General features: G+C 40.4%; 1 pseudogene; it reads left to right on the forward strand.

The window, feature by feature from the left end:
• Nucleotides 1–7,521: 7,521 nt before the first annotated feature.
• On the forward strand, nucleotides 7,522–13,719 carry LOC135966220 (E3 ubiquitin-protein ligase makorin-1 pseudogene; annotated as a pseudogene).
• The last annotated feature ends 9,982 nt before the right edge of the window (nucleotides 13,720–23,701 follow it).

The raw sequence follows: 23,701 nt of genomic DNA on the forward strand, positions 1-23,701 counted from the left end.
CACATAAACTTAAAGTAAATGGGTGGAAAAAGGCATTTCATGCAAATGGACACCAAAAGCGAGCAGGGGTAGCTATTCTTATGTCAGACAAAACAAACTTTAAAGCAACAGCAGTTTAAAAAAGACAAAGAGAGACATTATATAATGGTAAAAAGCCTTATCCAACAGGAAAATATCACAATTCTAAACATATATGCACCTAACACTGGGGCTCCCAAATTTGTAAAACAATTACTAATAGACCTAAGAAATGACATAGACACCAACACAATAATAGTAGGGGCCTTCAATACTCCACTGACAGCACTAGATAGGTCAAGACAGAAAGTCAACAAAAAATCAATGAATTTAAACTATACCTTGGAACAAATGTACTTAACAGATATATACAGAATATTCCATCCAACAACCCCAGAATACACATCCTATACAACAGTGCATGGACCTTTCTTCAAGATAGACCATATAATAGGCCACAAAAGGAGCCTCAATAAATTTAAGAAAATTGAAATTATATTAAGCACTCTCTCAGACCACAGTGGAATAAAACTGGAAATCATTTCCTAAAGAAACCCTCAAAACCATGCAAATACATTGAAATTAAATACACTGCTCCTGAATGATCACTGGGTCAGAAACAAAATCAAGATGGAAATTTAAAAATTCTTTGAACTGGGCCGGGCGCGGTGGCTCAAGCCTGTAATCCCAGCACTTTGGGAGGCCGAGACGGGCGGATCACGAGGTCAGGAGATCGAGACCATCCTGGCTAACACGGTGAAACCCCCTCTCTACTAAAAAATACAAAAAACTAGCTGGGCAAGGTGGTGGGCGCCTGTAGTCCCAGCTACTCAGGAGGCTGAGGCAGGAGAATGGCGTAAACCCAGGAGGCGGAGCTTGCAGTGAGCTGAGATCCGGCCACTGCACTCCAGCCTGGGCGACAGAGCGAGACTCCATCTCAAAAAAAAAAAAAAAAAATTCTTTGAACTGAACAACAATAATGACACAACCTATTAAAACCTCTAGGATACAGTAAAGGCAGTGCTAAGAGGAAAGTTCATAGCCCTAAATGCCTACATCAAAAAGACTGAAAGAGCACAAACTGACATTCTAAGGTCACACTTCAAGGAACTAGAGAAACAAGAACAAACCAAACCCAAATTCAGTAGAAGAAAGGAAATAACCAAGATCAGAGCAGAATTAAATGAAATTGAAACAAAAAAAATACAAAAAATAAATGAAACAAGAAAATGGTTCTTTGAAAAGATAAATAAAATTGACAGATCATTAGTAAGATTAACCAAGAAAAGAAGAGAGAAAATCCAAACAACCTCAATAAGAAATGAAATGGGAGATACTACAACTGACACCACAGAAATACAAAAGATCATTCAAGGCTACTATGAACACCTTTATGCACATAAACTAGAAAACCTAGAAGAGATGGATAAATTCCTGGAAAAATACAACCCTCCTAGCTAAATCAGAAAGAATTAGATACCCTGAACAGACCAATAACAAGCAGCAAGATTAAAGTGGTAATTAGAAAGTTACCAACAACGAGGAGTGGAGCAAGATGGCTGAATAGGAACAGCTCCAGTCTCCAGCTCCCAGCGGCAGCAACACAGAAGACGGGTGATTTCTGCATTTTCAACTGAGGTACCAGGTTCATCTCACTAGGGAGTGCTGGACAATTGGTGCTGGTCAGCTGCTGCAGCCCGACCAGTGAGAGCTGAAGCAGGGCGAGGCATCGCTTCACCTGGGAAGTGCAAGGGGGAAGGGAATCCCTTTTCCTAGCCAGGGGAACTGAGACACACAACACCTGGAAAATCGGGTAACTCCCATCCCAATACTGTGCTTTACCAAGGGTCTTAGCAAACAGCACACCAGGAGATTATATCCCACACCTGGCCGGGAGGGTCCCATGCCCATGGAGCCTCCCTTGTTGCTAGCACAGTAGTCTGCTATCTAAAGGCAAGGCAACAGTGAGGCTGGGGGAGGGGCACCCACCATTGCTGAGGCTTAAGTAGGTAAACAAAGCCCCTGGGAAGCTCAAACTGGGTGAAGCCCACAGCAGCTCAAGGAGGCCTGCCTGTCTCTGTGGACTCCACCTCTGGGGACAGGGCACAGCTAAACAAACAAACAAAAAAAGCAGCAGAAACCTCTGCAGACGCAAACGACCCTGTCTGACAGCTTTGAAGAGAGCAGTGGATCTCCCAACTTGGAGACTGAGATCTGAGAATGGACAGACTGCCTGCTCAAGTGGGTCCCTGACCCCTGAGTAGCCTAACTGGGAGACATCCCCCACTAGGGGCAGACCGATACCCCACACCTCACACAGCGGGGTACACCCCTGAGATGAAGCTTCCAAAGCAAAAATCAGACAGGTACACTCGCTATTCAGCAATATTCTATCTTCTGCAGCCTCTGCTGCTGATACCCAGGCAAACAGGGTCTGGAGTGGACCTCAAGCAATCTCCAACAGACCTACAGCTGAGGGTCCTGACTGTTAGAAGGAAAACTAACAAACAGGAAGGACACCCACACCAAAACCCCATCAGTACGTCACCATCATGAAAGACCAAAGGCAGATAAAACCACAAAGATGGGGAAAAAGCAGGGCAGAAAAGCTGGAAATACAAAAAATAAGAGCGCATCTCCCCCTCCAAAGGAACGCAGCTCATTGCCAGCAATGGATCAAAGCTGGACAGAGAATGACTTCAATGAGTTGAGAGAAGAAGGCTTCAGTCCATCAAACTTCTCAGAGCTAAAGGAGGAATTACATATCCAGCGCAAAGAAACTAAAAATCTTGAAAAAAGAATGGAAGAATGGATAACTAGAATAATCAATGCAGAGAAGGCCATAAACGAACTGACAGAGATAAAAACCATGACACGAGAAATACGTGACAAATGCACAAGCTTCAGTAACCGACTCGATCAACTGGAAGAAAGAGTATCAGCGATTGAGGATCAAATGAATGAAATGAAGTGAGAAGAGAAGTCTAAAGAAAAAAGAGGAAAAAGAAATGAACAAAGCCTTCAAGAAGTATGGGATTATGTGAAAAGACCAAATCTACGTCTGATTGGGGTGCCTGAAAGTGAGGGGGAAAATGGAACCAAGTTGGAAAACACTCTTCAGGATATCATCCAGGAGAACTTCCCCAACCTAGTAAGGCAGGCCAACATTCAAATTCAGGAAATACAGAGAACGCCACAAAGATACTCCTCAAGAAGAGTAACTCCAAGACACATAATTATCAGATTCACCAAAGTTGAAATGAAGGAAAAACTGTTAAGGGCAGCCAGAGAGAAAGGTCGGGTTACCCACAAAGGGAAGCCCATCAGACTAAGAGCAGCTCTCTCAGCAGAAACTCTACAAGCCAGAAGAGAGTGGGGCCCAATATTCAACATTCTTAAAGAAAAGAATTTTCAACCCAGAATTTCATATCCAGCCAAACTAAGTTTCATAAGTGAAGGAGAAATAAAATCCTTTACAGATAAGCAAATGCTTAGAGATTTTGTCACCACCAGGCCTGCCTTACAAGAGACCCTGAAGGAAGCACTAAACATGGAAAGGAACAACCGGTACCAGCCATTGCAAAAACATGCCAAAATGTAGAGACCACCAATGCTAGGAAGAAACTGCATCAACTAACGAGCAAAATAACCAGTTAATATCATAATGACAGGATCAAGTTCACACATAACAATATTAACCTTAAATGTAAATGGACTAAATGGTCCAATTAAAAGACACAGACTGGCAAACTGGATAAAGAGTCAAGACCGATGGGTACAGTTTGCTGTATTCAGGAGACCCATCTCACATGCAGAGACACACACAGGCTCAAAATAAAGGGATGGAGGAAGATCTACTATGCAAATGGAGAACAAAAAAAGCAGGGCTTGCAATCCTAGTCTCTGATAAAACAGACTTTAAACCATCAAAGATCAAAAGAGACAGAACGCCATTACATAATGGTAAAGGGATCAATTCAACAGGAAGAGCTAACTCTCCTAAATATATATGCACCCAATACAGGAGCACCCAGATTCACAAAGCAAGTCCTTAAAGACTTACAAAGAGACTTAGACTCCCATACAATAATAATGGGAGACTTCAACACCCCACTGTCAACATTAGACAGATCAACGAGACAGAAAGTTAACAAGGATATCCAGGAATTGAACTCATCTCTGCACCAAGCAGACCTAATAGACATCTACAGAACTCTCCACCCCAAATCAACAGAATATACATTCTTCTCAGCACCACATCACATTTATTCCAAAATTGACCACATAATTGGAAGTAAAGCACTCCTCAGCAAATGTACAAGAACAGAAATTATAACAAACTGTCTCTCAGACCACAGTGCAATCAAACTAGAACTCAGGACTAAGAAACTCAATCAAAACCGCTCAACTACATGGAAACTGAACAACCTGCTCCTGAATGACTACTGGGTACATAACGAAATGAAGACAGAAATAAAGATGTTCTTTGAAACCAATGAGAACAAAGACACAACATACCAGAATCTCTGGGACACATTTAAAGTGGTGTGTAGAGGGAAATTTATAGCACTAAATGCCCACAAGAGAAAGCAGGAAAGATCTAAAATTGACACTCTAACATCACAATTAAAAGAACTAGAGGGCCGGGCGCGGTGGCTCAAGCCTGTAATCCCAGCACTTTGGGAGGCCGAGGCGGGCGGATCACAAGGTCAGGAGATCGAGACCACAGTGAAACCCCGTCTCTACTAAAAATACAAAAAATTAGCCGGGCGTGGTGGCGGGCGCCTGTAGTCCCAGCTACTCAGGAGGCTGAGGCAGGAGAATGGCGGGAACCCGGGAGGCGGAGCTTGCAGTGAGCCGAGATCGCGCCACTGCACTCCAGCCTGGGCAACAGCGTGAGACTCCGTCTCAAAAAAAAAAAAAAAAAAAAAAAAAAAAAAAAAAAAAAAAAGAACTAGAGAAGCAAGAGCAAACACATGCAAAAGCTAGCAGAAGGCAAGAAATAACTAAGATCAGAGCAGAACTGAAGGAGATAGAGACACAAAAAACCCTCCAAACAATCAATGAATCCAGGAGTTGGTTTTTTGAAAAGATCAACAAAATTGATAGACCGCTAGCAAGACTAATAAAGAAGAAAAGGGAGAAGAATCAAATAGACGCAATAAAAAATGATAAAGGGGATATCACCACTGACCCCACAGAAATACAAACTACCATCAGAGAATACTATAAACACCTCTACACAAATAAACTAGAAAATCTAGAAGAAATGGATAATTTCCTGGACACTTACACTCTCCCAAGACTAAACCAGGAAGAAGTTGAATCCCTGAATAGACCAATAGCAGGCTCTGAAATTGAGGCAATAATTAATAGCCTACCAACCAAAAAAAGTCCAGGACCAGATGGATTCACAGCTGAATTCTACCAAAGGTACAAGGATGAGCTGGTACCATTCCTTCCGAAACTATTCCAATCAATAGAAAAAGAGGGGATCCTCCCTAACTCATTTTATGAGGCCAACATCATCCTGATACCAAAGCCTGGCAGAGACACAACAAAAAAAGAGAATTTTAGACCAATATCCCTGATGAACATCAATGCAAAAATCCTCAATAAAATACTGGCAAACCAAATTGAGCAGCACATCAAAAAGCTTATCCACCATGATCAAGTGGGCTTCATCCCTGGGATGCAAGGCTGGTTCAACATACGCAAATCAATAAACGTAATCCAGCATATAAACAGAACCAAAGACAAAAAAAACATGATTATCTCAATAGATGCAGAAAAGGCCTTCCACAAAATTCAACAGCCCATTCATGCTAGAAACTCTCAATAAATTCGGTATTGATGGAACGTATCTCTAAATAATAAGAGCTATTTATGACAAACCCACAGCCAATATCATACTGAATGGGCAAAAACTGGAAGCATTCCCTCTGAAAACTGGCACAAGACAAGGATGCCCTCTCTCACCACTCCTATTCAACATAGTGTTGGAAGTTCTGGCTAGGGCAATCAGGCAAGAGAAAGAAATCAAGGGTATTCAGTTAGGAAAAGAAGAAGTCAAATTGTCCCTGTTTGCAGATGACATGATTGTATATTTAGAAAACCCTATCATCTCAGCCCAAAATCTCCTTAAGCTGATAAGCAACTTCAGCAAAGTCTCAGGATACAAAATTAATGTGCAAAAATCACGAGCATTCTTATACACCAGTAACAGACAAACAGAGAGCCAAATCATGAATGAACTTCCATTCACAATTGCTTCAAAGAGAATCAAATACCTAGGAATCCAACTTACAAGGGATGTAAAGGACCTTTTCAAGGAGAACTACACACCACTGCTCAGTGAAATAAAAGAGGACACAAACAAATGGAAGAACATACCATACTCATGGATAGAAAGAATCAATATCGTGAAAATGGCCATACTGCCCAAAGTAATTTATAGATTCAATGCCATCCCCATCAAGCTACCAATGAGTTTCTTCACAGAATTGGAAAAAACTGCTTTAAAGTTCATATGGAACCAAAAAAGAGCCCGCATTGCCAAGACAATCCTAAGTCAAAAGAACAAAGATGGAGGCATCATGCTACCTGACTTCAAACTATACTACAAGGCTACAGTAACCAAAACAGCATGGTACTGGTACCAAAACAGAGATATAGACCAATGGAATAGAACAGAGTCCTCAGAAATAATACCACACATCTACAGCCATCTGATCTTTGACAAACCTGACAAAAACAAGAAATGGGGAAAGGATTCCCTATTTAATAAATGGTGCTGGGAAAATTGGCTAGCCATAAGTAGAAAGCTGAAACTGGATCCTTTCCTTACTCCTTATATGAAAATTAATTCAAGATGGATTAGAGACTTAAATGTTAGACCTAATACCATAAAAACCCTAGAAGAAAACCTAGGTAAATACCATTCAGGACATAGGCATGGGCAAGGACTTCATGTCTAAAACACCAAAAGCAATGGCAACAAAAGCCAAAATTGATAAATGGGATCTAATTAAACTAAAGAGCTTCTGCACAGCAAAAGAAACTACCATCAGAGTGAACAGGCAACCTACAGAATGGGAGAAAATTTTTGCTATCTACTCATCTGACAAAGGGCTAATATCCAGAACCTACAAAGAACTCAAACAAATTTACAAGAAAAAAACAAACAACCCCATCAAAAAGTGGGCAAGGGATATGAACAGACATTTCTCAAAAGAAGACATGCATACAGCCAACAGACACATGAAAAAATACTCATCATCACTGGCCATCAGAGAAATGCAAATCAAAACCACAATGAGATACCATCTCACACCAGTTAGAATGGCAATCATTAAAAAGTCAGGAAACAACAGGTGCTGGAGAGGATGTGGAGAAATAGGAACACTTTTACACTGTTGGTGGGATTGTAAACTAGTTCAACCATTATGGAAAACAGTATGGCGATTCCTCAAGGATCTAGAACTAGAAGTACCATATGACCCAGCCATCCCATTACTGGGTATATACCCAAAGGATTATAAATCATGCTGCTATAAAGACACATGCACACATATGTTCATTGCAGCACTATTCACAATAGCAAAGACTTGGAATCAACCCAAATGTCCCTCAGTGACAGACTGGATTAAGAAAATGTGGCACATATACACCATGGAATACTATGCAGCCATAAAAAAGGATGAGTTTGTGTCCTTTGTAGGGACATGGATGCAGCTGGAAACCATCATTCTCAGCAAACTATTGCAAGAACAGAAAACCAAACACCGCATATTCTCACTCATAGGTGGGAACTGAACAATGAGATCACTTGGACTCGGGAAGGGGAACATCACACACCAGGGCCTATTATGGGGAGCGGGGAGAGGGGAGGGATTGCATTGGGAGTTATACCGGATGTAAAGGACGAGTTGATGGGTGCTGACGAGTTGATGGGTGCAGCACACCAACATGCCACAAGTATACATATGTAACAAACCTGCACGTTATGCACATGTACCCTAGAACTTAAAGTAAAAAAAAAAAAAAAAAAAGTTAACAACAACAAAAAAGAACAAGACCAGACAAATTCACAGCAGAATTCTACCAGACATTTAAAGAAGAATTGATACCAATCCTTTTGACACTATTCCACAAGATAGAGAAAGAAGGAACCCTCCCTAATTCTTTCTATGCAGCCCGCATCACCCTAATACCAAGACCAAGAAAGGACATAACCAAAAAAGAAAACTGCAGACTGATATCCCTGATTAACATATACGCTAAAATCCTTAACAAAATACTAGCTAACTGAATCCAACCACATATCAAAAAGATAATCCACCATGATCAGGTGGGTTTCATATCAGGGATGCAAGGATGGTTTAACATAGGGAGGTCAATAAATGTGATACATCATATAAACAGAATTAAAAACAAAAATCACATGATCATCTCAATAGTGGCAGAAAAAGCATTTGACAAAATCCAGGATCCATTTATGATTAAAACTCTCAGCAAATCCATTTATGATTAAAAAATCAGCATACAAGGGACATACCTCAACGTAATAAAAACCATCTATGACAAACCCACAGCCAACATAATACTGAATGGGGAAAAGTTGAAAGCATTCCCTCTGAGAACTGGAATAAGATAAGGATGCCCACTCTCACTATTTCTCTTCAACATAGTACTGGTAGTCCTAGCCAGAACAATCAGACAAGAGAAAGAAGAAAGAAAGGGCATCCAAATTGGTAAAGAGGAAGTCAAACTGTCACCATTTGCTGACGATATGATTGTTTACCTCAAGAACCCAAAGACCCCTGCAGAAAGCTCCTTGAACTCATTAAAGAATTCAGCAAAGTTTCCGGATACAAGGTTAATGTACACAAATCAGTACCTCCTCTATACACCAACAGCAACCAAGCAGAGAACCAAATCAAGAACTCAATTCCTTTTACAATAGCTGCAAAAATAAATAAATAAATAAAATACTTAGGAATATACATAACCAAGGAAGCAAAAGACCTCTACAAGGAAAACTACAAACACTGCTAAAAGAAATCATAAATAACACAAACAAGTGGAAACACATCCCATGCTCATGGATGGGTAGAATCAATATTGTGAAAATGACCATACTGCCAAAAGGAATCTACAAATTCTATGCAATTCCCATCAAAATACCACCATCATTCTTCACAGAATTATAAAAAAAATTCTAAAATTAATGTGGAACCAATAAAGAGCCCACATTAGACAAAGCAAGACTAAGCAAAAAGAACAAATCTGGAGGCATCACACTCCCTGATTTCAAACTATACTATAAGGCCATAGTCACCAAAATAGCATAGTACTGGTATAAAAATAGGCACATAGACCAATGGAACAGAATAGAGAACTCAAAAATAAACCCAAATACTTACAGCCAACTGATCTTCAACAAAGCAAACAAACACATAAAGTGGGAAAAGGATACCCTTTTCAACACATGGCATGGGGATAACTAGCTAGCCACAAGCAGGAGAATGAAACTGGATCTTCATATCTCTCCTTATACAAAAATCAACCCACGATGGATTAAGGACTTAAATCTAAGACCTGACACTAGAAAAATACTAGAAGATAACATTGGAAAAACCCTTCTGAACATCGGCTTAGGCAAGGATTTCATGACCAAGAACCCAAAAGCAAATGCAATAAAAACAAAGATAAATAGCTGGAACTGAATTAAACTAACGAGCTTTTGCATGGCAAAAGGAACAGTCAGCAGAATAAACAGACAACCCACAGAGTGGGAAAAAATTTTAACAATCTATGCATTTGACAAAGGACTAATATCCAGAATCTACAACGAACTCAAACAAATCAGCAAGAAATAAAACAAACAATCCCATCAAAAAGTGGGCTAAGGACATGAATAGACAATTCTCAAAAGAAGATATACAAATGCCCAACAAACATGAAAAAATGCTTGACATCACTAACAATCAGGGTAATGCAAATCAAAACCACAAGGTGATATCACCTTACTCCTGCAAGAATGGCCATAATCAAAAAATAAAAAACAGTAGATGTTGGCATGGATGAGATGATCAGGGAACATTTCTACACTGCTAGTGGGAATGTAAACTAGTACAACCACTACGGAAAACAGTATGGAAATTCCTTAAAGAACTAAAAGCAGAACTACCATTTGATCCAGCAATCCCACTACTGGTTATTTACACAGAGGAAAAGAAGTCATTATATGAAAAAGATAACTTGCACACACATGTTTATAGCAGCACAATTCACAATTGCGAAATCGTGGAACAAACCCAAATGCCCATCAATCGATGAGTGAATAAAGAAACTGTGGCATATATATGCAATGGAATACTACTCACCCATAAAAAGGAATGAATTAACAGCATTTGCAGCGATCTGGATGAGATTGGAGACTGTTATTCTAAGTGAAATAACTTAGGAATGGAAAACCAAACATTGTATGCTCTCACTGATATGTGGGAGCTAAGCTGTGAGGATGCAAAGGCATAAGAATGATACAATGGACTTTGGGGACTTGGGGAGAAGGGTGGGAGGGGGCAAGGGATAAAAGACAACAAATAGGGTGCAGTGTATACTGCTCGGGTGATGGGTGCACCAAAATCTCACAAATCATCATTAAAGAACTTACTCATGTAACCAAACACCACCTGTACCCCAATAACCTATGGAAAAAATTTTTTAAAATTATAAATTTAAAAAAAGCAAAAAATTTCCATCCCTGATAAGCAAATCCTTCCCAAGTACTCAACTAAAAATTATTATGTATATTAAACATGCAAATTTATTAGGTCTAATTGTCAAATATTCTAATACTATTTATAACCCTAATTAAATTTTCATACACCTCACAGGTCTAATTGATCAAATTAAGTTAATCTATTGGATTCTTCAATATGCCATATTATATTAAAATTACACTTTAAGTACCATACTCCCACACATATGAACTTATTATAAACACAAAATTATTAACATAATAGGTTTGATTTATTTATCATCTCTATTTTTAATTCTAAGCCTTTTCAGGTTTGAAAAGTCACTTACTCACTGAGTTCTAGCATCTCCAGGGAGTTCAGATTACTAGGTCAAGAATTCACAATCATGATAGAGTTACCAACTCAGGGGGCCAAGCTGAGGTGACTGGCTCAACAGTTCATGGCTGTGAGATAGTTACCTTGTCAGGAAAACTGAGGTTGACATCTTAAACAAGTTGAAGCTATAGAGTTGAAAATTTGTTAACACAATAAGGTGATTATTGGTTAGAGATTTGACATTGGGGAGCAGGATCTGAGCTTTGCAGGCTTCCAGAATGATTCTACCTGAGCTACATCTGGATACAGTGAGCCGTTTTCATAGTCACCATGACAACAGGGGCCTTCTAGTCCATATCCTTCTACAGGATTCAAATTATACCCTTCTGTAATTCATCTGGTCAAAGTTTGCAACCTAACTCAGGTTGCAAGAATAGAAACTTCTACCACAATTTGAGTAGATATGTGAGCCTCTTACGATTTTTTTTTTTAAATTTTTATTTTTTTGAGACAAAGTCTCACTCTGTTGCCCAGGATGGAATGCTTTCAGCTCAGTGCAACCTCCACCTCCTGGGTTCAAGTGATTCTTCTGCCTCAGCCTCCCAAGTAGCTGGGTTTACGGATGCATGCCACCTAACCCAGTTAATTTTTGTATTTTTAGTAGAGATGGGTTTTCGCCATGTTGGCCAGGCTGGTCTCGATCTCCTGACCTCAGGTGATTCGCCTGCCTCGGCCTCCCAAAGGACTGGGATTACAGGCATGAGCCACCGTGCCTGGCCATCTTATGATATTTTAATGTAGTTTTTTTTTTAACAACTACGTGGGTGACCTTTCCACCCATCTCCCAAAATTCTGCTGTAATTGGTCTGGGTACAGTCTAGGCATCAGGAGTTTTCAAATCTCCTCTGGTGGCTCTAATATACAGCCAAGGTTGAGAATCACTGATATGCCTTCTCCTTCAGCTCTAAAGACATATTAATTTTATTCCATCAGAGCTTGAATATCTCTCATACCTTGCTTTGTCTGCCACAAAATTGTGTTGATGACAGTAAGTTATAATATGGGATAGTGGTTGAAACTTCAGGCCCTAGAAACAAACCATTTAGGTTTGATCTTGAGTGAATTTCTTACCTTCTCTGTGCCTTAGTGTCACTAATTGTAAAATGGGAATAATGATTGTACTATCATAAACAGTAATGGTGAATGCTGCAGCTCCCAGAACAACAGCCACAATATCAGGAGCAGGAGCGGCAGTGAGGGCACGTCACCTGCAGATATTTTATGCATGGGGTTTGTAAGGAAGAGATAACTGTCACTACTCGCTTGACCTTTCTGACAGTCCGTATGGTGTAGTGTGCAATTATTTTCAGCAAGGGTACTATATTTATGGAGACCACTGCAGATATGAACATAGCAAGCCTCTGAAACAGGAAGAAGCAACTGCTACAGAGCTAACTACAATGTCATCCCTTCCTGCTTCCTCAAGTCTCTCATCAATAGTTGGACCACTTGTTGAAAAGAATACAGGCAAAGCTGAGTCAAGAAATTCAAACTTTGCAACTGTATGAGCAGGTTCAGAGGACTGGGTGAATACTATTGAGTTTGTTCCTGGGCAACCCTACTGTGGCTGTACTGCGCCTTCCTGCACTGAAGCTCCCCTGCAGGGCTCAGTGACCAAGAAAGAATCAGAGAAAAAGCAGACTGCCCCGTGGAAACAAAGAAGCAGCTGTGCCTCTATGCTGCAAATGCTGTTAGAGAACTTAGCTCTACCTTAGGAGGAGGACTGGGGAGGCATTTTCAAGCGATTCAAGCAGAAGACAAAGAGATAATGTCATAAAAGAAAAGATTATCTTGAGTTTCTACAGTCAAGAAAGTTTCTAGGTTTTAGATCTGTTGAACAGTTGTTTCTCCTGTCAACTTTAGCCAAGTCAGTTTAGGTTAATAAATCATGCGGTTGGGCTGGGCTCGGTGGCTCATGCCTGTAATCCCAGCACTTTGGGAGGCCGAGGCAGGCGGATCACCTGAGGTCAGGAGTTCAAGACCAGCCTGGCCCACATGGCGAAACCCCGTCTCTACTAAAAGTACAAAGAAATTAGCTGGGCATGGTGATGTGTGCCTGTAATCCCAGCTACTCCGGAGGCTGAGGTGGGAGAATTGCTTGAACCCGGGAGGCGGAGGTTGCAGTGAGCCGAGATCATGCCACTGCACTCCAGCTTGAGCGACAGAGCAGGACTCTGTCTCAAAAATAAATGAATAAATAAATAAATAAATAAATCATGGAGTTACACATCTATTTTATCTCTATGTTGAAATCAATAGCCTTGTTGTCTGGAATGAACCCAAATGTTCATTCCCCTAGTCCTCTGTATAATTTGGCTTGGATCAGAGTAATTGTAGTGGCTGATTGCTTACATTGTTTTCGTTGCCTGTGCCATTGCCTCAGATGAAGTAATGAGACTAGGCTGGGAAGCCAAAAGCACTGATGGAGTTTCTAATTTTGAAAAATCCTTATGTTTCTGGAATAAGCTATACTTTGACTGTGAATGCATTATTTTTAAATTTAATACTGGACTTAAAAATTAATACTTTATTAAAATTTTTGCATCCACATCATAAATAAGATTGTCCATTTTATTGCCCTTAAATGTTTTTGGTATCAATATTATTTCAACCTCTTAAAAATGTGTTGAAAATTTTTTTCCCCTTTGGAACGACATGTATAAGATAAGAATCATCAGTTCCTTTGAAAGTTTAGCAAAAGCTCACTAGTAAAATGGTCTGGCTTGTGGGCGGATCATGAGGTCAGGAGTTCAAGACCAGCCTAGCCAACGTAGTGAAACCCCATCTGTACTAAAAATACAAAAAATTAGCCGGGCGTGGTGGTGGGCGCCTTTAATCCCAGCTACTCAGGAGGCTGAGGCAGGAGAATGGCTTGAACCCGGGAAGCGGATGTTGCAGTGAGCCGAGATCATACCATTGCACTCCAGCCTGGGTGACAGAGCGAGACTCCATCTCAAAAAAAAAAGATCTGGCTGTAGTGCCTTTAATGATAATAAATAATTTGCAGCATTCCCCTAAAAAGAATACAATAAAATTCATACTCTATAAAACTATAGAGCAGTAAAAATCAAAGAATACATGTGACAACATAGATAAATCTCAAAACTGTAATATTGGACATTTCAGTTTTTTCCAGTTACTTTTGTTATTTTTTGTTTGTTTTGTCATTATGCACAATGCCACTATACACAGTCTTCTACATGTTTCTTGGTGCCCACATGCAAGAGTTTCCCTAGGGAATGTACCTTGTAGTAGAATTGCTACATTGTAGGGTACAAGCATGTTCAACTTTTTAAGGTAATGCCATACGATTTCCTATAGGAATTTTCCAATTTATACCAATATTAGGAACATATGAAAGTTCCTATTATGCCATATTCTAGTTAACGTTTGGTATTATCCAACTTGTGAAATTAGATTTTACTGTGGTCTCAACACACATTTCCCTGACTTTGAATGAACCTGAACATTTTAAAATATGTTTACATATTGTTTATGCTTTTTCTTGAGTGGAAATAATACTACTTTTTGTCCATTTTGCTAACTGAATTGTCTCTTCTTATTGACTTACAGAAATTATTTACATATTCTACATATCACATCTTACTTAGCTTTATGTGTTGCAATTATTCTCTCATTTTGTAGCTTATCTTTTTACTCTTTTTTTCTTTCTTTCTTTCTTTTTTTTTTTTTTTTGAGACAGAGTCTTGCTCTGTTGCCCAGGCTGGAGTGCAATGGCATAATCTTGGCTCACTGCAACCTCCACCTCCCAGGTTCAAGTGATTCTCCTGCCTCAGCCTCCTGAGTAGCTGGGATTACAGACGTGTGCCACCATGCCTGGCTAATTTTTGTACTTTTAGTAGAGGCAGGGTTTCACGATGTCATCCAGGCTGGTCTCGAACTCTTGACCTCAGGTTATCTGCCCACCTCAGCCTCCCAAAGTGCTGGGATTACAGGTGTGAGCCACTGCGCCCGGCCCTTTTCACTCTTTTTATGTGAAATGTTTAATGTTAATGTAGTCAAATTTATTGATTTTCTTTCTTTTAGTTTGTCCATTTTGACCAAATTAAGAAATATTTTCCTATCCAGTAGTCAAAAAGATAATCTTCTACATTGTCTTGTATAATCATTTTTCTGTTTATATATAGGTTTCAAATACTCTAGGAATTGACTTTTGTGTATGTTGTAAGATAGGGATCCGTTTTATCTTTCCCCTTATAATCAAACATCCACACGCCATTTACTTTAGAAGGTCTGTCAATTGTCTCTTGTAAAATTTTTAATTTTGAAATAATTTTAGGTTCACAGGTGGTTGCAAAGATAGTACAAGGAGTCCCTGTATACCCTTCAACCAGTTTCCTCCAATGGTTGCATCTGACATAATTAAGGTACACTATCAAAACCAGGAATAACACATGGATACAATGTATGTCTGTAGTTCTATATCATTTCATCACATGTGTATATTTGTGTAACCACCACAACAATCAAGATACAGAACACTCATATTATTATAAAGATCTCCCTGTGCTACTGTTTATATTCACACATACCCAATTGTCTTTTTATTCTGTTAGAAGTATCTTTCAAAGACCAGAAGTTTTGAATTGAAAAAGAAAACAAACAACCCAATAAAAAATGGAAAAAAATAGGTAAACAGACACTTCACCAAATAAGATATATGGATGCAAATAACCACATAAAAATATTTTCAACATCATTGGCCACTAGGGAAACAAACATGAAAACCACAAGGGTATACTTTGGAAAACAGTTTGATGGTTTTTTAAAAAGGTAAGCATATACTTATCACTTGAGCCAGTCATTTCTAGTTAATTACCTACCCAAGAGAAATGAAAGCATATTGATGTCAACTGCAGCCCATCTAGAGTGGCCACTGCAAAGTCGCTGGCTTTGCAATGGAGGAGACCCAGCTGGAACTGCATGCCCCAAAGAGCTGGGAGCTGGAAACAGGCGGGAGCCCCACCTTTTTCCAAGCTGGCAGGGTGGGAGCCCTGCCATCCCAGGCACAGCTGCAGCCACCCAACTGTGGCTATGGATCCAGGCATCCCTGCACTCTCGGGGCCCAGGAAGCCTCCCTACCCCTGCAGGCTTGGAAGCACCTGCTCCCCCTGCCTGGCCTCTCCCTGCATTCACTGCCTGCTCTGACTTTGGAACAAAGTTGAGGCCAAGCCTGGGCACTGTCACAACCCAGCAGGGTGTGGGAGTGCACTCAGGGTGCTGTTGACATACCAGCGCCCTGCTGCCTCGGCCACCTCCAGACTTTGAGGTTGAGGGAGTTCTGAGGGCATCTAGGCAGAGGTCTGCAGGCACCCCTCAGCACAAACAGCCTGGGCACTGTGGATGACATGACTGATGGTGGCAGGAGACTGACAGGCTCCTGGGCAGGCCCCTGGTGAAGCCTCATCTTCATGCCAGAAACGTCCTAAAGCATGGGAACTGGGCTGTCAGTTCTGGATGGAGTCTGCGGCCTGGAATGAGAACTTATGGTGCTTTTTCTGGGCCCACCCATGGCCACCCATGGATCAATAAGCACACACTTTCTCCCTTCTGAAGCCCATAAAAAACCCAGCCTCAGCCAGGCTCAGACTCATGCAGATGTTGGGACAACCTGCCTGCAGATAGGAGCTACCCACTCTGGGTCTCCTCTCCTCTGAGGGCTGCAGACTTGACAGGACGAACTGCCTGTGGATAGGAGCTACCTACTTTGGGTCTCCTGAGAGCTATACTGTTGGTCAGTAAAGCACCTTTTCACCTTGCTCACCTTCCAGTTGTCTGCATACCTCATTCTTCCTGGATGCAGGACAAGAACTTGGGACCTGCAAAATGGTGGGGCTGAAAAAGCTGTAACACAAACAGGGTTGAAACACATCCTACCCCCTCCCACTGGCTTGCCACATTGCAAGTGATGAGAAGGAGAGAAGAGCTGCGATCCTTCAGGGAGTCCAAACCTAAGGGCTCTCCGAGTCAGGGCTGTGACACCCTCTTTGGGGCTCTGTGGTTCCTGGTATCTCCAAGCTTCCTGGAGCCACCGCATTCCCTGGAGCCCATAGTGGAAGTCGCTTGCAGTATGCCTGGTTCAGCCACAGCCTCACATGGAACCAGCACCTGTGCCAGTGCCTGGAGCTGCCCACCCACAGCAGCTGGCATGCCTGGCTGTGTGCAGTGGCTGGACCCCATGCACTTCTCTCATGCACCTCTCATGCACCTGGCTCGCCCTTGGCAGGCATGGGATCTGGGCCAGTAGCATGAACTGAGCACAGCCTGTCAAGTTGAGTGGACAGAATGAACCTAGCAAAACTTGGGCAAAGGTGCCACTGGCCACAGAGGCTTCTGACTGGAAAAGTGACACCCTAAGGATCCTGTGACAATTTGGCTATACAAAGAATTCTACAGAAATATTCATAGCAGCTTTATTTGTAATAATCCCAAACTGGACACACTCAAAATGTCCATCAAGAGGTGAATGGATAAACATATAAATGTACGGCCATCCAATGAAATAAAATTCAACAATAAAAATGGATATTTATATACACTAAATCATGCATGAATCTCAAAATAATTATGCTGAGTGAAAGAAGGTAGACCAATCGAAACAGGAATACGTACTGCATGATCCCATTTATATAAAATTCTAGAAAATGTAAGCTAATCTACAGTGACAAAAGCAGATTCAATGTTCACCTGGAAGCCAGTGGACAGTGAAGAGGGATGAGGGAAAGGGATCACAAAGGGCATGAAGAAACTTTTGGGTGTGATGGATGTGTTCATTATCCTGATGTGGTGATGGCTTTTATAGGTGCAAACCTATGTCAAAACTTATCAAATTGTGTCAGCTGTGCCTCAATAAAGCTGTCATAAAAGAACCCATCAACGATTTCTTTCTTTTTTTTTTTGAGATGGAGTCTTGCTCTGTCGCCCAGGCTGGAGTGCAGTGGCGCAATCTCGGCTCACTGCACGCTCCGCCTCCCGGGTTCACGCCATTCTCCTGCCTCAGCCTCCCGAGTAGCTGGGACTACAGGCGCCCGCCACCTCGCCCAGCTAATTTTTTGTATTCTTAGTAGAGATGGGGTTTCACTGTGTTAGCCAGGATGGTCTCGATCTCCTGACCTCGTGATCCACCTGCCTCGGCCTCCCAAAGTGCTGGGATTACAGGCGTGAGCCATGGAGCCTGGCCAAAGATTTATTTCCTGCTAATGACACATATCCATCATGAATTGGCTAGGAGTATTGTCCTCATCCTCAGTCTGGGACCTGGGCTGATGGAGAAGGTACTACCTAGAACAATCCTGGTTGCCATAGCAGTGGAAAAAGAGCACTGTTGCAAAATACACACTGATTCTTAGAGCTTCCACTCAAAGAAACAAGGCTACACCTAACTTTTGAGGTGCTTATAACTTTGGAAATATATATTACTAGTGAATTGTAACTCCTCATTATGTGGCCATTTTTGTCCCTAATAATGCTTTTTTCCTTATAGTCTATATTTTCTACACACTAAATTTCTTTTAACTGGTAATTCCTTGGGATTTTTAAAATTATTGTACTTTTAACCTTTCTGTGTGCTTACATTTTAGGTTTACTTCTTATAAATAACATATAACAGGATTTGAGGGTTTTTTTTCTTTCTTTCATTCTTTTTTTCTGTAGCGACAGGGTCTCACTCTGTTGCCCAGGTTGAAGTGCAGTGGCATGATTATAGCATACCGCAGCCTCAAACTCCTGTAAGACGATCCTCCTGCCTCAGCTTCCTGAGTAGCTCAGATTACAAGGGATGTTGCCCAGGTTGGCCTGGAACTCCTGGCCTCAATAAATCCTCCTGCCCCAGTTTCCCAAAGTGCTGGGGTTACAGGAGTAAGCCACAGGGGTTTTCTCAACTAATCTGAAAAAGTTCTGTCTTTTAACTGGTTAGTTCATTTCATTTCACATTTATTTGGACAAATATTTCTATTTGTCCTATTTTTCTTTGGGATTGATTTGTTTTTATTAATTCAGGTTTTCCCCTTTGCTAACTGGAATTCAATTTATTGCTTTAGTGCCTTCCTTACCATTTTCACAGGCATGCTTAATCTCAAAAATTAATATATTAATATTATCATATTAATATTATATATTATATTAATATTATATATTATTATAGTAATATTATTTCCCTTTACCTGAATAATTTCAGAATTTTAAATGCCTTACTGCAAACATCTTCTTCTAATTATTTCAATACATAAACCAGATCAATACCATTCAATACAAGCCCACAAAAGCAAGCAAAGTGTTTTGGTTTTCTTTTTCTCCTAGATCACTTTTTCACTAAGGTGTAGCTCATTGAGGATATCATCTTTGTCCAGAGATCTCAGTTACAAAGGACATGAACAGACACTTCAAAAGAAGACATACATGTGGCCAAAAAGCATACGAAAAAATGCTCAACATCATTAATCGTTAGAGAAATGTAAATCAAAACCACAATGAGATACCATCTCACACCAGTCAGAATAGCTATTATTAAAAAGCAATAATAATAATAATAATAATAGATGCTGGGAAGGCTGCAGACAAAAGGGAATGCTTACACACTGCTGTTGGGAATGTAAATTGGGTCAGCCACTGTGGAAAGTGGTTTGGCTATTTCTCAAAGAACTTAAAACAGAAGTACCATTTGACCTAGCAATCCTATTAATGAATATATAATCAAAGGAATATATTGTTCATAAAATACACATGCATGCATATGTTCATCACAGCACTATTCATAATAACAAAGACCTGGAATTAACCTAAGTGCCCACCCATGGTAGACTGGATTTCTTTATGTGGTATATATACACCACGGAATACTACTGAGGCATAAAAAAGAACAAGATCGTGTCTTTTCCAGCAACATGGATAGAGGTGGAGGCCATTATCCTTAGCAAACCAAGCAGGAATAGAAAACCAAATACCGCATGTTCACATGTTCTCACTAATAAGTGGGAGCTAAATATTGAGTACACATGGACACAAAGAAGGAAACAATAGACACACCAGGGCCTGCTTGAGAGTAGCGGGTGGGAGGAAGATGATGATTGAAAAACCACCTACTGAGTACTATGCTTATTACCTGAATGATGAAATAATCCATACAGCAAACCCCTACAACACACAATTTACCTATATAACAAACCTGCACATGTACCCCATAACTACAAGTTTTTTTTTAAGTTCTTTATAAACTGGAAAGTTCTATGCCAATAATAGGCATTATAATTAGATTTAGCCACAAAATACATGCACATTGTTTTCATTAAAATTTACTTGTATCATCAAAAAATAAATAAATACAAACTGAATCTCTGTAAACTAAAGAAAAAAAGTTGCATGCACCTAAGTGGATATTTGCTGTGTTTTATGTAGCAATTGCACAACTGTAGGTGCTTTATAAACAGTTTTTTAGTCCACGGAATTACCAGAATTGGAAATTCATTTTTGTTTTTCTCCTTCTTCTTCCTCTACATAGAAATATGTTTTTCTATGTTTAATTTTTTTGTCTATAGCTAGTTTGATTTTTCTCTTTTTTCTCTTTTCTTTTTTCTGACCACAAAGATCCAGAAGATATCTGCAACTGGTTTGAAAGTTATATTTTTATACTTCTGGAGGTTTCCCCTAACTTACCTACACTCACATTTATACTTCTTTTTCTTCTGGTTGCCTAAAGCTCATGGTATCTAAATCTTTACTCCAGACACATTAAGAATCTTGGCATGCATTTACCTCTCTCTGTGTCTGTCTCTTCATTACCTCCCTGACACTTTGAAATCATTGGAAGCTTTAACTCTAGATTGTTAGGGATGTATCTTTTTAAAATAGCATTTAATTATTTAGATAACAAAGAACATTTCTAATTTCCTTATACCATTTATCCCATCTATCTATTCTTCAGTTTAATGGCTGCTATCTGGAGGACAACTGAAACAATAGCACTGGGTAAAAAAGCAATATCCTTGGTCTAATCCAAGACACAGACTTATTTCCCATTACATAACTGAGAAGTGTAAAGGGTGCTTTTCAAAAGTTTTGGGCAGTCTTGGTTTTGCTCTTTGAGACTCCTGAACCCCTATCATCTCTTTCTTTCCAAATCTGTGCATTCTAGGGCATAAACAGTCAAGCCAATTATTGCCTTAGCTCATTTCTTTATTTTTATTTTTTTGTGGTAAAAAAATACATAAAATAAATTTACCCTCTCAATTTTTTTTTTTTTTGAGATGGATTTTCATTCTTTTCGCCCAGGCTGGAGTGCAGTGGCACAATCTCGGCTCATTGCAACCTCTGCCTCCTGGGTTCAAGTGATTATCCTGCCTCGGCCTCCCAAGTAGCTGGGATTACAAGCGCCCACCACCATGCCCAGCTAATTTTTGCATTTTTAGTAGAGACGGGGTTTCGCCATGTTGGCCAGGCTGGTCTCGAACTCCTGACCTCAGGTGATCCACCTGCCTCAACCTCCCAAAGTGCTGGGATTATAGGCGTGAGCCACCGCACCCGGTCTACCCTCTCAATTTTTAAGTGTACACTACAGTCTTGTTAACTATGTGCACATTGTTATATGACAGATCTTCAGAACATGCTCACCTCATATGTCTGAAACTCTATAGCCATGGAATAATAACTTCCTATTTCCCTCACCCTATAGACTCTCAACTACCATTCTGCTTTCTGTTTCTATGAGTTTGATTGTGTTAGATACCTCATTTGAGTAAAATCATGCAGCGTTGCAGCGTTTGCTTTTTGTGATTGGCTTATTTCCCTTAGCATAATGTCCCAAAATTTCATCCACGTTGCAGTATATGACAGGATTTCATTCTTTTCAAAGGCTGCATAATCTTCTATTGTATGTGTATTAGAGTTCTCTAGAGGGACAGAACTAATAGGATAGATGTATATATAAAGGGGAGTTTATTAAGGAATATTAGCTCACACAATCACAAGGTCCCACAATAGGCCATCTGCAAGCTGAGGAGCAAGGAAGCCAGTCTGAGTCCCAAAGCTGAAGAACTTGGAGTCTGATGTTCAAGGGCAGGAAGCATCCAGCATAGGAAAAAGATGTAGGCTGGGAGGCTAAGCCAGTCTAGTCTGTTCATGTTCTGCCTGCTTTTTATTCCAGCCATGCTGGCATCTGATTAGATTGTGCCCACCCAGATTAAGGGTGGATCTGCCTTTCCCAGTCAACTGACTCAAATGTTAATCTCCTTTGGCAACACCCTCACAGACACACCCAGGAACAATATTTTGCATCCTTCAGTCCAATAAAGTTGACACTCAGTATTAACCATCACAAATCCGTCCCTTGTCAACTTGAACCCATACACATCTCCTGAGATCATACATAATCTTCAAATAAATTTAAAAAAACCATAATCTTCAAATAAAGACATAATTACACCTAACATAATACAACTGTCCTTTGGGCACCAATCCCCAACCCAAATGCTATTACATAAAATTAACAAAACTTAAATGCTGATATGAAGTAAATAAATCTTGTATCACATGATAAAGGAAAAAAGGGAATAAAAATGAAGAATATTTTCTTAGTACAAGTGTATACATGCACAAACATGTTTTTAACAAAATAAGAAGTACTCATGACAACTACAGTCATTTCTGTAGCTGGTCGCATGGTCATAGCTGGTATTGATGACTACCTTCTTCTACTACCCATTCCTTATTCCCTTTGCCTTCAGCATGCACCTTAGCAGGTCATAGTTTTTTGCCTGGTGGAGTAACCCAAATCTTCATTCCTGAAGAGTCTGGGCCATTTGTAGTCCTGCCTGGATTGGGCTGTTGTAGTTTCCCATTGACCTGAGTCACAGGGCATGGTAATACTAAGAGACACCCTGATGGATTTCCTGTATTTCATGCATACTCTTCCTTACTTCCATGGTAGAGTAGCAGACTGATTTCATCTTGATAGTCTGGGTCAATCACCCCAGCCAACACTGTAACTCTCTTCTTAGCCTGTCGGCTTAAATGTAGGAGGAACCCAAAGTATTCAGGGGGCAATCTTAATTTCCAGTTTAATGGAACTGTTGTTGTGTCTCCTGCCGGCAGCATTCCTCCCTCTGGAACTAAGACTGCTAGGCTTGTAGAACATAATGTCACAGGAACAGAAAGCAACAATTTTGCTAGTGGGTCACTAGGGGTGATGATAAGTTGTGCCACTTCCACTTCCACCCCTTGGTTCCTGGACTCATGATCCTGGCTATGGGAGAAACAGTACCATATATTGAACACTGATTCAGAGCACACACAGCCTTGCAAAGTATAGTCACCTAGTTGGTGTTGTAATTGTGACTTCAAAAGGCCATTCCACTGTTCTGTCAATCCAGCTGATTCAGTATGATGGAGAACATGGTAAGACGAGTGAATTCAATGAGCATGAGCCCACTGCCGCACGTCTTTAGCCGTAAAGTGAGTGCTTTGGTCAGAGGCAATGCTATGTGGAATACCATGATGGTGAATAAAGCTTTCCGTGAGTCCATGAATGG

Source organism: Macaca fascicularis, chromosome 1 (assembly GCF_037993035.2).
Source record: "Macaca fascicularis isolate 582-1 chromosome 1, T2T-MFA8v1.1".
NCBI classification, from domain to species: domain Eukaryota; kingdom Metazoa; phylum Chordata; class Mammalia; order Primates; family Cercopithecidae; genus Macaca; species Macaca fascicularis.